This window comes from Megalobrama amblycephala, linkage group LG6 (assembly GCF_018812025.1).
Source record: "Megalobrama amblycephala isolate DHTTF-2021 linkage group LG6, ASM1881202v1, whole genome shotgun sequence".
NCBI classification, from domain to species: domain Eukaryota; kingdom Metazoa; phylum Chordata; class Actinopteri; order Cypriniformes; family Xenocyprididae; genus Megalobrama; species Megalobrama amblycephala.
The window spans coordinates 30304538-30321181 of record NC_063049.1 but is presented as its reverse complement, the minus strand read 5'-3'; the positions used below and the strand labels follow the sequence as shown (position 1 = coordinate 30321181).

The 16644-nt window shown below is 43.8% G+C and overlaps 1 protein-coding gene across 2 annotated transcripts in view; it reads left to right on the top strand.

Moving 5' to 3' along the window:
* nalcn (sodium leak channel, non-selective) overlaps nt 1-16644 on the top strand; it is a 111378-nt gene that overhangs the window by 20461 nt on the left and 74273 nt on the right. The gene's annotated exons all lie outside the window — the stretch shown is intronic.

Below are 16644 nucleotides of genomic sequence, written 5' to 3'. Positions count from 1 at the left end.
AGAGTATGCCAAAAGTCCCCGGATGGTCTACTATTTCCTGTAGATTTTCAAAGTGTGGATCCGTGCACACTGTAAAGGCTAATATTGCCCACAACCCACTGCGCATTGGACGAGGATTCAGCTCAGAACTACAAACACGAGTAAAAAGTGTTAAAAAACTACAAAACATGGCGGATACGCGCGATCGACGCTGAGAGGTTTGAGTGACTAATAATCAGTTTAACCTGATAGAAAATATATATTTAATGTTATCCGTGTTATTTTTCATCTGCAAATACCAATGTGGACTTTTATAAAGATCCGATTGGCCATTAACTTTTAAATGCATCATTATGCATTAATATGAGGAGAGTTCTCAACATGAAAGACCCGCGACTGCAGATCAACATGCTGCATTTCTCTCCGATACGGTATGAAATGAACTAAATGAAATCTGGAGGATGTAAGATGATTGACAGGCCAGTTTACGGTGACAAGATGCGACAGAGAGAAAATACGCGATTGTATGACGTGTTAGTATGTCCCAAAGCTTGTCTACTCTTTTGCTACACACTCAAAAGTAAGTACTTTTGGTTCACAGAAAGAGTACATACTTTTAGGGCGTATTGTAAGTAGGCGAATTGGAACGCAGCTCAAGTCTTTGAACAGAATCGACTCAAAAGAGTGATTCATTTGTGAATGGGGCATCGTTCATGAAAAAAGAGACAGCGCGCATGGAATAAACTACGCATTTCTTAACATTTACAGTATTGAATTAAAATAAAGTAACGAGAGGAACGTTGCCCATTGTAGCGAAGTAAAAGTACAGATTTTTCATTACAAATGTACTCCAGTTAAAGTAAAAGTACCCACATTTTAATCTACTCTAAAAAGTACAAATTTTCCAAAAAACTACTCAAGTACATGTAACGAAGTAAATGTACTTCGTTACTACCCATCTCTGGTTGTCAGCCTCCAGATCGCCCACCCTCCCAACCTTGTGGATGTAATATGGCGCGAGGTCGCGCCTGCCTGTCACGTTTTGAGTTTTGTTCATGTTTAAGTTTGTTTTTTGATTTGTGTTTCTGTTCACCGTTTGATTCTAGGCTGGTTTTCTTGTTCTGTGTATTAGACTTGTTCTGTCCCGGAGTTTCTCTTTTGTAAAGGTTTTTTTTATTATTTATTTAGTTTGTTTGTTAAAAGCCTGCTGCACTTTGATCCAGCAGCTCTCCTTTGTTTGCAACCAACGGTGACAAGAGGCTACAATTAATCTCCATTAAAAAAAACTTGTTCCATCAATATTGTCACCACATACAATATTTTACATTTACACCCTGTTCTGTTTGCATCAATTATCTTTTTACATAAAAACAAGGGTTGTAAAAATCGTTATAAATAATTGCAATTAAATTACTTTTTTTTTTTCATCTGTAGTTAATGCCAACAGTTTTCAATATAGCTAAATAAAAATAAGAGTTGTGTGTATGTTTTACTTATAAACATCAGACTGATAATGATTTATGCAACAGATGCTTACAAAAATAATTGCAGTAGTTAATAGAAAAGCATAGGGGAAATACTGTACAAACTCTGAACATTATATGCAAACCTATAATAATTAAATTACATATTAAATAATACAAACCATTAGCAATAATAATGTTACCAAATAAAGTTACTAAACCGTATACTGAGTCCACATTGTATTATCATACTTATATCTCTGATGAGGATTGATACTTCCTTTGACAATTACAGCAAACATTAGAATCCGCACAGAAAGAAAATGCAGATTTGAGTCTTCTCAAAAGTCTCTTTAGACTAGTTGACTAGTCAGTTTCAAAATTTCCTTTTAAACTTTAATGAAATTAGCCGTTGCGCCTTAATTGCCAGCATCTGAAATGAAGTTGATTTCAAAAATAGTTTTTTTTAATTAATTTATGGGAAACAGTATAGTAATAAACTTTGAAAAAAAACAAAAAGCTAATAAAAATAATTTTAAAAATCTGCCGCAGATACATTTTATCTGTCATTGTGTGCAATCAGTTTTTATATCATAACTCAGCAGTATAGACTGTATGTTTCTGTTGTAGGCAGACAGCGTCTTCTTTCTGATATATTTAAACTGGAAGCAGTGGCTATTCTGTATTTATTTGTGTTTCATTATATGGTTAAGGTTAATGGGGTCTGCTTGATCTCTTCTCCAAAGGCCACCTTGATGTTAATTAGGCCTTTGCATTCCCTTATGTTATAATTGCACTACAGATATTCTAATGGATTCTTTAAGCAAGTTTCTCAAGTAAAAGATTTCTTGTCTAGTGTTTTGCACTTGTCTTACTACAAACTTTTTTATAAGTTTCAATTCAGGCTGTAGATCAAAATAATAATAAATGTTTCATTGAAGTTTATATCCTGACCTTAACAATAGGGGATTTGAATTTTTACTTTAATAACATAAAAATCAGTGGAGTCTGCATAGTACTTTACAGATTTTTTTCCCCCCAGACTGTGACTGCTTGGTAAGACAATTTTCTGTTGTACTTTGAGATCTGAACATAGTAAATGTATTGTGACCATGCTTATAAGATAATGTGTTGTTGCACGTTGCTTGTGACGTTAATTTCTGGTTAAGACGGTTCTCATTGCATAACCATTCCATTCCGTGCTGATCCGGGCCAGCTGATACGATTACAATTTCATTTTCCACTGTGGGGCTGATAACGGACGCTCTTTGGAATGTAATATTAAAGCGTCTGTCGATGCCTTGGTAACGCAACCGTTTACTTATGAAATGAGATGTAAATAATGACTGCGTTATTGAGGATGATTAGATATTTATTTTAATTTTATTATTAATTTGTGTTTACATCGCTCAAATAGAGCGCTTGTGCTGTGCCATACCAGGCTCCAGTGGAAACCCAACTGGAACAGTTCCTTACTATTCTAGGAACCGTTCGACTTGACGGTGGAAAAGCGGCTATTGTATCTCTTGACATAGTATCATATCATGCCTGTTCAAAACAGTGTATATTTGCATTTTTTGGTATTTGTTAATGATTAGTGTGTTAGATGTTAGATAAGAGTTAGACTTTAAAAAATTAGACATAGTTGACTTCTATTATATAGAAAAAAAAAAACAAATGGAACATTCTTCAAAAATATCTTTAGTGTTCCACAGAAGAAAGAAAGTCAAATGACATTATGGTGAGTAAATGATAACAGAATTTGGTTACACTTTATTTTAAGATGTCCTTGTTGCAGTGTAATTAAACATTCAAGTACTGAGTAATATTAATTAACTACATATATTTACTATAGGGTTAGGCTTAGGGTTTGTTTTAGGGTTAGTTGCATCTAATTATCATTGCATAATTTATATTTATTACTATAGTAACTACATGTAACGTGTAACTGTCAGCAAGGGTTGAGGACAGGCACACAAAGATGATGATTTAGGTAAATAGGATTTAATAAGATTCAAAGTTATATCCAAATACAGGGAACAGAAGAAACACAACCGCAAACAGATGCTAACATAACTCTAGACCGGATAAATGAGAACTGAAACAGAGTAACTTATATCAAAGACTATAGAATAACACAAGACGTGTCACTCGTATTGTTTTGAATGGGAGAAAGTGTAACGCACAATATGGCGGAATAAGTCCCGCCTTCTAAATAAGAGCCAGTCACCGACTGGTAAAGTCATCGCGTCACTGAAGCGGCCGTTAGAATCACCGTTTTCTATAGAAACAGTCAGACGCGCGCCTCAGAAATGAGGCACAAGAGACGCGCATTTAGGTCCGCGCCTGCGCATTAGCTTGATCCAGCATAAAAATACAGTTTTTTTGTCATGATTCGAGTGTTTTGAAAAAAAATTATGAGACAGTTGTTGTCAGATTTCATTGGTGATTTCAAATATGAAATTTAATCGAAAGCTTGGCAAACAGCTTTGGAGCTGCATGATGCCCAGGATGCCCGAGAGGCGTTTCAAAGATGGCCGCCGAGTGAAATGACTTGTCTTAAAGGGACTTTGCTTATATACAGATGGTAATTGGGTGAACACAGCTGAAATGAATGACAAATCATATTAGTAACCATGACGACAAACAAGGAGTGGAAACTGAACAAAGGAACACAAGAACCAATGAATAATTACTTAAAGTCCATGTAACTGCAACTAAGAACAAACATAACCAAATATCCCTGACAGTAACAAGGACACTGTAAAATTAAGTGTTACCCAGAATTTTAATTTTTTGGTGGCTTGTCCTTCTAATGTGAAAGCAACATATAGTTGTTGTTGGCCAAATTAAGCTCAACACAGTTGGTTAGTCATTTAGAATTACAATACAGTTCAATTAAGAGCAGTTCCCTGATTGTTCAGTATCTTTCCCGCTCTGCCTTTCTGTGTTGTAAACCCTGGACGTCATGATTGATAACCCTGTTAAACTGAAGGTGCCGGCCATAGAGGGAATACCTTGGCCCCCCTCCCACACCAAGGTTATTTATATAAAGGAAACCCTCTATTACCCCAATTCTGACCTCTCAACACTTATTTCTCCAAAGGGACCTATTTCTTCTAGCCATCAGTGTGCCTAATCAACAAACGCAACCGTGACGTTCACGAACCAGCCTGTCTGCATCCCTAACCTGGTCTTGAATGGTGGCTAGAGAATTCCAGAGGACAGTCAGTTTTAATTAACCAGCAGGTCCCAGACAGAGCATGAATCACCTCACTGCAGTAATAACTTCGATAAGCAGAGGGATTTGAACACTGCAGGTCTCCCATCAGCTATTTTTGTTCCTGTTTTCTAATTAAACAGTGGAGAGAAAGTGTCAGGGTATGCCTATGGAGTTCACAAAAAGTGCTTTTGTAGCACTGGTGTGTTAGATGTACAGTACGTTGCTTACAGACAGAAGAACTCTCAAACAGTCAATGCCAGTCTTGTTTAGCTGTTTTTAGATATTTTAGTATAAACTACATCTACTTCATGTATCTGTTCTTTTAATTGGAATTAGGGGTATAACAATACATAGTAATATCGAGATATTGTGATATAAATGTGATGATATGTGTCGTTGATGTAAACAATACGACTCGCCATATAGAGTTAGTTTTATCCAAGACTCAGCTTACTGGATTTATAAAGTATAATTCACCCAAAAATGTTAATTCTGTCATCATATACTCACCCTCATGTCATTTCAAACCTATAAGATTTTTATTCATCTTCCAAATACAAATGAAGATATTATAAAATCTGAGAGATTTCTGTCCCTCCATTTAAAGTCAATACCTCTAAAACTTAAAAGATCTAAAAAATCCAAATCCAAGTGTTCTGAAGAGACAAAATGGCTTTATATGATGAACAGATTTACAATGCACATACCTTAATAAACACGGCCGTTCAAATGTATGTGTGTGTGGCAGTATGATGATTCAAAGCGTTTTTAGGGGCCAAGCCCCGAAGGGGCTGTAGCCCCTATTGTAATTGTACGTTTTCTCTTTTATTATTATTCTTCCTCCCGAATGGGAGTCTATGGCAGCCCTATCAAGGGAACATGAGAAAATGATGAAATTTGGCACAGTTGTAGAGATGCTCATGAATAGTTATTGGACCAAATTTGGAGTATCTAGAACCAACCCTATAGCGCCACCACCAGTTCAAAAATTCACTATTCTAAAGGTTATAACTTTTGAACCATTTGCTCTAGAAAAATGTAATTTAGTACATCTGATTCATCTCGTTATGCTGATGCTACTCAACATCTTACGTTAAGTCTTCGCCTATTACAGTAGCGGCCATTTTGAAAAGTACAGTATTCCGTTTTTTCGCTACTCCTCCTTCAAATTCTGTCCAATTTTGTCCAAACTTTGATCAGATGATCTTTGGACTGAGCCGCACAGAAATGACTGAACAGATTTTTTTTATTCATTTTTGTTCAAAAGTTATGATGTCACGAAGTTAACGAGGTCGACCCGAAATTAGTATAGAGGCTGTATCTCGGCCAAACTTTGAGCAATCGAAACAAAAATTGGTACGCTTCATCAGGACCATGGTCTGAGGGTCTATGCCAAACTTAGGAACAGCGCCACCTACAGGTCATGAGATATGAAAAATGGCTATTTTGGCCAATAATTTTTGAACAGTTTGTCATAAAATCAAGATCTTGGTGTCTATGGATTCCTTGGATCATGCCGAATCCGACGATACCGATTCAGTGTCAATATTGGATGAATCACGTGTCCGCCATTTTGAATTTTATCATAAATTGCAATATCTTTTAAACAATTTGACATATCTTCACAAAAATTGGTACGTATTACCTTTAGAAGGTCCTGAAGGTACCTGAGAAGTTTCAGCACAGCGCCACCTACTGTTCCACAGATGTAATGATTATTGCAAAAACGCTTATAACTTTTGAAAACACTTCCCAAAATATGTGTGCTTTATGTCATTTCATTCCCTGGCTTATGCCGATTCCGACAATGTATCATTTGTCATTTTCCTTAAATGTACCTGTCTGCCATATTGAAGTAAATGAAAAACAGTTTTTTCGCTACTCCTCCTACAAATTTTGGTCAATTTTGTCCAAAATCAGCTCAGATGATCTTTGGACCGAGCTGCACAGAAATGACTGAACGGATTTTTGATATTCGCTACCGTTCCCGAGATATTCGTCTCTGAATGTGACCTTGCTTGTGTTTGTTGTCTTATGCTAGTTAGCTTAGCATGCTAATTGCTTAGCATGCTAACCAGTTGTCATTCTCTTTAATGTGGCTCTTCATTTATCAAGTTAACCATGAGCTTCATTAGCATTAAGTTAGCTTAGCATGCTAATATGGTTAGCATGCTAAGTAATGCTCTTTTTGTAAATTCTTTCTTACACTAAAATGTCTCTTCCACAGCCTATTGAACGTGCATCCTCAAGTAGCTCAATGTGTAAAGCCAGGTACCTGAAGAGCCCTGTATCCCAAGATAGTGGGTTCGAATCCCGGGTGGAGTGGTTTTATGAAATAGTGTGTTTTGATTCCTTTACTGCCTCTTGGATTAGAAATAAATGCTTTTTGTTTCATGCTGTGTTCATTTTCATCTAAGCTTCCATACATTCTGAGTTCATTCTCGCTCATAATTCTGAACCAGCTGTTTCATGTTTGTTAATTTTCTGCTGTTTTTCCTCTTCCTGCTCTGTATTGCGCTACAGCATGATGAGCTGCAGAATGATCTAAAGTAGTTATTAAATATAACATTCAGTGCAGTTTTATAAAAATTCTTCATTTTGAGTTCATTTTCACATGAACTAATGAACTTCGGCAGGTGTGCCAACATTCACCTGCACAGTGGTGCAATGAGATGAGAAATGGACATTGGACCTGGAGGTTGTGGGTTCGAATCCCATGTGGGGTGCCTTTATACAATTGTGTGTAATGAGTCATTTTGATACCTTTTTTATCCAAATAAGCATTGTACTAATCTTTATTCCTCTTCAATGAGATACAAGTGTTTTTAGTTCATTCCGTGTTCATTCTCTGAACTTCTATTGATTTTCATTTCATTTCCACCTGTCCTTCTGAACCAGCTGTTTTGCATGTACATTCAATTTCTGCTGTTTTTGCTCTTCCTGCTCCGTATTGCGCTACTGCCCCTTCTGGGGCTTGGCCCCGAATTGCTGCTTGCAGCTATATTATATTGTTTATTCTTATCATGTAATAATCTACACGGGGCTGTGTAAAAGAGATTAAACTAAAGCGCGAGTGTAATGTGTTAGAAAAAAAACGAACGTTTCAGTTAGGGCTGGGCGATATATCGCATGCAATTGTCACGCGCATTTCGTAAGTAAAGCCGGTTCCCTGATTACCGCTTAATCGCCATCACCTGCTTTCAAATGGAACGGCATTTAATAGACAGAGCCGTAGTTCACTGACAAGCTACGCAATATCGCGTTCATTATCGCAGATGAATCGCCTTCGATAATGAACGCGATATTGCGTAGCTTGTCAGTGAACTACGGCTCTGTCTATTAAATGCTCTCCATTTGAAAGCAGGTGATGGCGATTTAGCGGTAATCAGGAAACCGGCTTTACTGACGAAATGCACGTGAAAATCGCATGCGATATATCGCCCAGCCCTAGTTTCAGTAATAGTGCTACATTAACCCTCAGGGGTCTGAGGATTTTTGGGGCCCTGGAGAAGTTTTGACATGCCCTGACATTTGTGCTTTTTTCAGTTGTTCATAAACATATTAATGGAAAAAGTGTCATTACACTGTATTCAGCACAAACTAGGCTACAATAATATGTGAGGAACATGTATGTACATGTTTGTGTTTTTGAAGGAATAACGTTTATGCATGGTTATTGAAAAAACAAAAAACTTAAGTCACTGAAATAAGGCCAAAAAAAGTATATTAAATCTGTGTTCATAAGACTTCTAGGTATTGGAGGTTGTAGACTAGAGTTTTTGCTTCAGAATGAAGTAAAAATTATCCTTCCTACTCCTTCATATAAAACAATAGAGAGATTTAAATTTTCTAAGACACTTTTGGTCAAGAAACACAGTATGCGAGGAGGCGGGAATCCTCATGTATAATGGGTGATTCTCACCTGAGAAGACAAAAGAATTGAATAATAATGACCTGAAATGACTTGCATATTAATGAGGCCTTTCAGTCGGGTAGGCTGTGAAAAAACCCTCTGTGATCATGCTAATAACAGGATTAAAGTCCACTCAGGACAAAAAAAACATGATTTTTGTGATCTCATGCATGCACGTATTATTGCACATGATATGAAGAAAATTTTGTATAGGCCTATGTTAAATTACACTACCAGTCAAAAGATTGAACACATTATAATGCCATTATAATGTTTTTAAAAGAAGTCTCAAGTCTCTAACCAAATAATGGTTTTCTATTTTAATATACTTTCAAATATAATGTATTTCTGTGATGCAAAGCGTCTGAACATTCCTACCTCTAGGGCATTTCATATAGGCTACTATATTTGTTATATTATAGAGCCTAAATGTTGATGTGCAGTTGACAAACTATACATCATTAAAAAGATCTAAGACTCAAGCTTCACATTTTGACTCTTAAAATCTTATATTGACCATAATTTCTTAATATGCTTAAAAGCATACACATTTGGAGAAATATTGATGGATTCTTATATGTTTTTTTCAATTTTCTATACAGAGATAATATTTATTATTCTATATTGATTGTCATTACTATGAGTGCTGGATACTGTGTTTTCATCATTCATACTTGCAGCCGGAGGGCGCTCTGCCCCTTTTGTCCACAAATGCCTCAGTAAAAGAAGAGGAATATCATGTGACAATCAAGGAACTAACAGAGGCAAGAGATCGCTAAATATGGCTATTCAAAACACTTTTGAAGACAATAAATACACGATTGAGATGATGTATGCATGTATTGACTGAATTTGCGTCTGAATAGCGCTCACTCCGTGGGCGTGGCCGCATTAGCGGATAATGAGCTGAATCACAGACTTCTGACATGGCTCTCTTTTCATACAGATTACATAAACACAGAAGGTTTGTTTTCGATTTGACTTACATGTTTTAAAACCTGACATCTTAACGTTTTTTTAGACATAAGTGTAATTTTTTTGTCATTAGTATTCACTAAGTTACAGTTCATTTTCTAAGAACTATCAGATTGGACTTCGTTCAGAGGGAGAGGAGAGATCACGCATCATGTTAGTTTTCTTTATTTTACAAAGAGCACAACATTTTGTTTTTACTCTGAGTGTAAACAAATGAAAGAAGATATTCCACAGATTAAAATGGTGTATAACTCTTAATTGTATGTGCAACATAGACGGAGTATTTTGACTCTCTTTCACACTGATAAGAAAAAACCACGGTGGTATCGCCGGCGATACCTTCAGACCTCAGAGTGTTAAACTACTATATTTAATGTTGAATATAATGTATAAAAATGCAATGGAAAGGTAGAAAGGTACTAAAGAAAATGTTAAAACAGTCGATGTGACTGCAGTAGTCCAACCATAATTTTATGAAGCAACGAGAATACTTTTTGTCCGCCAAAATAAAAATAACTATTCAATAATTTCTCCTCTTCCCTGTCATTATCCTTATGTATTTGCCGCAGTAAGCAAAGTGAAGGCTTCCGTGTTTACGTCCAAATGCGGGCTCAGTATTAGCCAAAGCTGCACAAGTGTGATGCTGACGCAGGAGCCGGCCAATAATGAGTTGGCATTCTGACATAGAACCTGGAAGTGCTGGACGTAAACAATGTATGCGAATGACACAGAAGGGACAATAGTGTTGAAAAAAGTCATTATTTTTGTTTTGTTTTTGCACAGTCACATCAACTTTTTTAACAATGTCTTTATTACCTTTCTTGTCCATGAAAGTGTCGGTTAAATTGCTGCCTATGGACAAATCACATACCTCATCACAAATATCTTAATTCGTGTTTCAAAGATGAACGAAGGTCTTACAGTTGTGGAACGACATGAGGGTGAGTAATTAATGACAGAATTTTTATTTTTGGTTGAACTAACCCTATAAGTTGTGTATACAACAAAGTTATTGAAAATCGTTAATGTTTCAAAAATAAATCTGTTATTTGAATTTCAGTTTCATTTTTTAATTTTGTTCAAAATATCGTGATACGTATCGTATCATGAACCCAGAAGCCCTACCTGGAATACATAAAAACTGGAATTTTTACTTTAAATTCATTTTAGTTTAAAGTGATAGTTCACCCCAAAAATGTAATTCTGTCATAATTTACTTAACTTTGCATTGTTCAGAACCTGTAGAATAACCATAGTCAAATACACTCTGAAACGTCTCGGTTACGTATGTAACCCTCGTTCCCTGAAGGAGGGAACGGAGACGTACGTCAGTAGTGACCGACGAATTGGGATATCGCTAGAGAGCCCTATCAGCTTCGAGTGAACTAAAACAAGCCAATGGAATCGGCGTGCGATATTTGCATAATGCGCACCGCCTCCGACAGGTGTATATAAATAGGAAGCAGATGCAATCGCACTCTGTTTTTCGCTGAGGAGACAACTGGTGTCCGCACAACAGCGAGGGTACAGAAACTGTGGCGACGGGACGTACGCTTTATTTGGGATCCCAATTCGTCGGTCACTACTGACGTACGTCTCCGTTCCCTCCTTCAGGGAACGAGGGTTACATACGTAACCGGGACGTTCCCTTTCAGTCGGTCACGTTCGACGTACGTCAGTAGTGACCGACGAATTGGGATCCCAAATAAAGCGCCACAGTTACGAAACCCCTTCCAGTGCCCAGTGCAAGCTCTAGCCACCCGTCGCTCCAATTTGGACGGTGAAGGGGGCGAGCTTACGCCGAGAGAGTCTACTGCTGTTCCGACATACCCACTAAGTAAACTAGACTACACTGGGGAAGCGAACCCGTAGGGGACACTGCGGAGGCCACTACCTACCCAATGGGGGAGGAGTTTACGTGGAGAATACACATATGGACTGGCCTGGGGGGCAGTACGAATATGGAGTCCCTGGGATGGCTCCACCTGGGTAGGGGGAGACTCATCTGACAGGTGACAGCAGAGCTGGCTCTGCTAAGGGAAAGACACGGACTCGCCGTGGGGAGTTTTAAACCGTGGACAATTACACATATGGGACCGCTCACGTAGAGGAGTCACGACATATGGAACCCAGCCAACAGACAACGTCGGTGACGGATGTAGGCCTGGCATCAGACACTCCGCAATGTCCGAGCCTAAGGGGGAGGCGGAGGAACTCGACAGGGTTCGCCAAGCGGGGAACACGACTGGAGTAAAAAATATGCACGTATCCGGCCCAGGGGGCGGGAATGGCATTGCAAGCCGACACTTAGAGCGGGTTCAACGCGTCTACCGGCTAGTGGAAGCGAGTACACGGGAAGATACCGGCTCTACACGTAGGCTATAAAACCTAGCGAACGTGTTAGGTGTCGCCCAGCCCGCAGCTCTACAGATATCTGTCAGCGAGGCGCCCTGAGCCAGCGCCCAGGAAGAGGCCACTCCTCTGGTGGAGTGGGCTCTCAACCCAAGCAGGCAAGGCACGCCTTGGGAATCGTACGCCAAGGCGATGGCATCCACTATCCAGTGGGCCATCCTCTGCTTGGAGACAGCCTTTCCCTTCTGCTGGCCTCCGTAACAGACGAAGAGCTGATCTGAGGTCCTGAAGCTTCGCGTTCTGTCCACGTACACACGCAGAGCGCGGACGGGACAGAGCAAAGCTAGGGCTGGGTCTGCCTCCTCCGAAGGCAGCGCTTGCAGGTTCACTACCTGATCTCTGAAGGGAGTGGTAGGAACCTTGGGCACATATCCAGGCCGGGGTCTCAGGATGACGTGAGAATCACCGGGTCCGAATTCTAGGCACGCTTCGTCGACCGAAAATGCATGCAGATCCCCAACCCTCTTAAGGGAAGCCAATGCAACCAGAAGAACCGTTTTAAGAGACATTAGTTTCCTTTTTAGGTTGACTGATTGCAAGGCTCAAAGGGATGACCCCGGAGAGCTGTGAGAACCAGGGTCAGATCCCAAGAGGGTACGGAGGAAGGGCGAGGATTCAGTCTCCTTGCCCCCCTCAGGAACCTGACGATCAGATCGTGTTTCCCCAGGGACTTACCCTCAACTGCGTGGTGATGTGCAGCGATAGCGGCAACATACACCTTCAGGGTGGAGGGAGACAGCCTTCGCTCCAGCCCTTCTAGCAGGAAGGAAAGCACGGATCTGACCGAGCATAATCGGGGGTCCTCTCGGCGAGAGGCGCACCATTCAACGAATAGGTTCCACTTCAGCGCATAGAGGCTCCGAGTAGAGGGAGCTCTAGCGGAAGTGATGGTGTCTACGACCGCTTGCGGGAGATCACTCAGAACCTCCGCATCCCGTCCAGGGACCACACGTGGAGGTTCCACGGGTCGGGACGCAGGTGCCATAGGGTGCCCCGTCTCTGAGTCAGGAGGTCCTTCCTCAGAGGAATCGGCCAGGGAGGGGCTGTCGCGAGGAGTGTGAGGTCCGAGAACCAGGTCCGAGTGGGCCAGTACGGCGCCACTAACAAGACCTGCTCCCCGTCCTCCCTGACCTTGCACAAGAGTTGTGCGAGAAGGCTCACTGGGGGAAACGCATATTTGCGCAGACCCTGGGGCCAGCTGTGTGCCAGGGCATCCGTGCCGAGCGTGCCGCCGGTCAGGGAATAGAACCACTGGCAGTGGGCAGTTTCTGGGGAGGCAAACAGGTCTACCTGGGCCTCGCCGAAATGCTGCCAAATCAGCTGAACCGCCTGGGGGTGGAGCCGCCACTCGCCCGCAAGTGGAGGCTGCCGTGACAGCTCGTCGGCTGCACGGTTGAGCACACCTGGGACATGAGTGGCCCGAAGGGACCTCAGATGCTTCTGACTCCACAACAAGAGATGGCGGGCGAGTTGCGACATGCGACGGGAGCGTAGACCACCTTGATGGTTGATGTACGCAACGGCCGCAGTGCTGTCCGAGCGGACCAGTACGTGTTTGTCTGACAGCAGCTCCTTGAAGCGGCCCAGTGCAAGACGTACTGCTAGCAACTCCAGGCAATTGATATGCCAATGCAGCTGAGGCCCCGTCCAAAGACCCGACACTGCATGCCCGTTGTACGTGGCTCCCCATCCCGTGGCAGAGGCGTCTGTGGAGACCACAGCATGCCTGGACACTTGTTCGAGGGGTACTCCGGCCCGCAGGAACGAAGGATCCGACCACCAGATGAGGGTGCGACGGCAGCTCAGTGTCACGGGGACACGGAGCGTGCCGCGCTGCCACGCCCATCTCGGGACCCGGCCGCGGAGCCAGTGTTGAAGCGGCCTCATATGGAGCAATCCGAGCGGCGTTACCGCGGCTGCAGATGCCCCAGGAGCCTCTGAAATACTTTCAGTGGGGCCGCTGTCCTGCGCTTGAGCGTGCTCAGGCAGGTTAACACCGACTGGATGCGTTCCTCGTGAGGCGTGCAGTCCGGGCGACCGAGTCTAGCTCGAGACCGAGACAAGAGATCCTCTGCCCGGGGGAGAGTTGCTCTTGTCCCAGTTGACCCGAAGCCCCAACCGGCTGAGGTGAGCTAAAACCATATCCCTGTGTTCGCACAACTGCGCTCGCGAGCTGGCCAGGATCAACCAGTCGTCGAGGTAGTTGAGAATACGAACGCCTTGTTCCTTGAGGGGAACAATGGCCGCCTCCGCAACCTTCGTGAAGACGCGGGGCGACAGGGCCAGCCCGAAGGGTAGGACTTTGTACTGATATGCTCGACCCTCGAACGCAAACCGTAGAAAGGGTCTGTGGCGAGGCAGAATCGAGACATGAAAGTACGCGTCCTTCAGGTCGATCGCTGCAAACCAATCCTGGGGACGGACGCATTCGAAAACGCGCTTCTGCGCATCTTGAACGGCAACTTGTAAAGGTACCGGTTCAAGACGCACAGATCCAGGATTGGCCATAGCCCACCGCCCTTTTTGGTACAATGAAGTAGGGGGCTGTAAAACCCCGACTTCATATCGGCTGGAGGGACCGGCTTGATTGCATCCTTCGCCAGGAGGACAGCAATCTCCGCCCGGAGAACAGGTGCGTTGTCCAGTGACACCTGAGTGTAGTGGACACCCCTGAAAACCGGGGGACGCCGGGCGAACTGAATCGCATAGCCGAGTCTGATGGTACGAATGAGCCAGCTGGACAGGCTGGGGAACGCTATCCACGCTTCCAGACACCGAGCCAGCGGGACCAAAGGCACCACAGACGCACCGGGGGTGGGGCAGCGAGGCAGAGTACGGGGACCCGACTCGGACGGCATGGGAGCGGCCCGGAGTGTGGTCAGACTCTGCGAGGCAGCAGTGCGTATGGGAGACGGCGCACGGGGTGCGGCCTGCACCATCACACTGCCACCTGCTGGCGATGTGAGGGGGGGCTGCGCGTGACAAGGCAGGGCCTCGCACGCTGACAGCCGCAAGCAGAGTACGGGGACCCGACTCAGATGGCATGGGAGCGGCCCGGAGTGTGGTCAGACTCTGCGAGGTAGCAGTGTGAATGGGAGACGGCACATGGGGTGTGGCCTGAACCACCACACTGGAACCTGCTGGTGAAGTGAGAGAGGGCTGAGAGTGGCAAGGGGGGGCCTTGCACACTACCAGCCACATCCTCTTGGGACCTGGAGGATCAGATAACAGTTCTATTCATGGGTACCGCTGGACTCCGGAGAGCCAGCGGCGGAACAGACCAGAAATCTCCACCCGGCCCTCCTCCGGGGAAAGAACTGTTTACTTCAGCTGCAGGTCACCATATCCCCAGGACCACCTCCTGCTAACCAACTGGGTTGGCTACGGGGAGAGTGGGCTGGGTTTTAGGCCAGCTTGTGAGATGAGCACATCGAGAAAGTGTACTTGACGATGACACATCCCAGCAAGACTAGCCAGGGGTGTTTCCGGACCACCATGGTGGACATTGTCTGGCCAGAGGCCTGCGCTATGACCTGCATCATGCGTAGCTCAACCCTGACTCAGAACTACCCACATGCAATGAGTGCTTTGGCCTACCACGGACTTGCCGGGGGCCAAGACCCATGCAGGGCAGAGGTGGTGTGCCCGTAGCACTGCGACCCCACCCTAAAGGGTAGTGAGAGAGAGAAAACTTGTAATGCAGATTATGGCCCCCTTGGCGTTCCACATTTAACACCAAAGAGGCTACAAAACTGCCAAGTTTTTCCATGCACGTCCGGGCACAGGGGGCGGGGCAAGGCGAGTGCGCATCACACAACGCCCCCAGGGGCCCGGGAAAGCATGGTTGTCAAGTCTGAATCTGATTCAGCATGAGCACATCACGACTGTGGGACGCTCAGCATCATCTTCATTTTCAGAGCCCAACAATACTCTCTCCAATGTAGCAGTCGACATCTGATCCTCTGCTGGAGCTCCGACTAAGACGCTAGGTCCCTCATGAGAAGGACCAGCAATCCAAGCAGAAGCTACCAGCCATGTTGGACAGTGAACGTGGTCGTCCAACTGGACGACACACGGCGCACTGGGCGCCGACGTGGCCATGTTTTATTAAACATGAACCACCCACGGACATAGTCACAACATGTTTGCGATGCACTAGAGGAGTGGGGGGCCCACGGAGAATGGCTCGGCGGTTATAGCCCCACTGTGATCCTCTGGTCACCCAGGCTTATTAACCAAAGTAGTAGGGGACTCCACCTCATTAAAGGCGCTTGAGTCTCGACCGTGCATCTAGAGCGACAGACGACGCGCAGGGTTGCCATGGCAACGCGCGCTGTCAGCCGGCAGCTCGACGGCACACGGCGCGCTGAACGCTCAAGCCCTTACGAGAAAGGCGAGACAAACAACGCGCCAACGTGGGCATATTCTCATAAGAGAATATGAAACACCCACAAACACAGTCTCAGCACGCTAAGCAGACATGAGAGAAAGTGATTGTGGCCGTCAGTGAGGATAGGAAACGACCGCCTCCAGAAATGCACAGACAGAATGACGTCTTGAAAAAGACGCAGTGTCTGTCTGTGAAGCTCTTTCAGAAGGGGAAGAGTCAGCTCTCTCGTGCTGAAGCACACAGGGAGTGATGCGATGTGTTCAGGTACACCACTCCCCGAACACCGGGA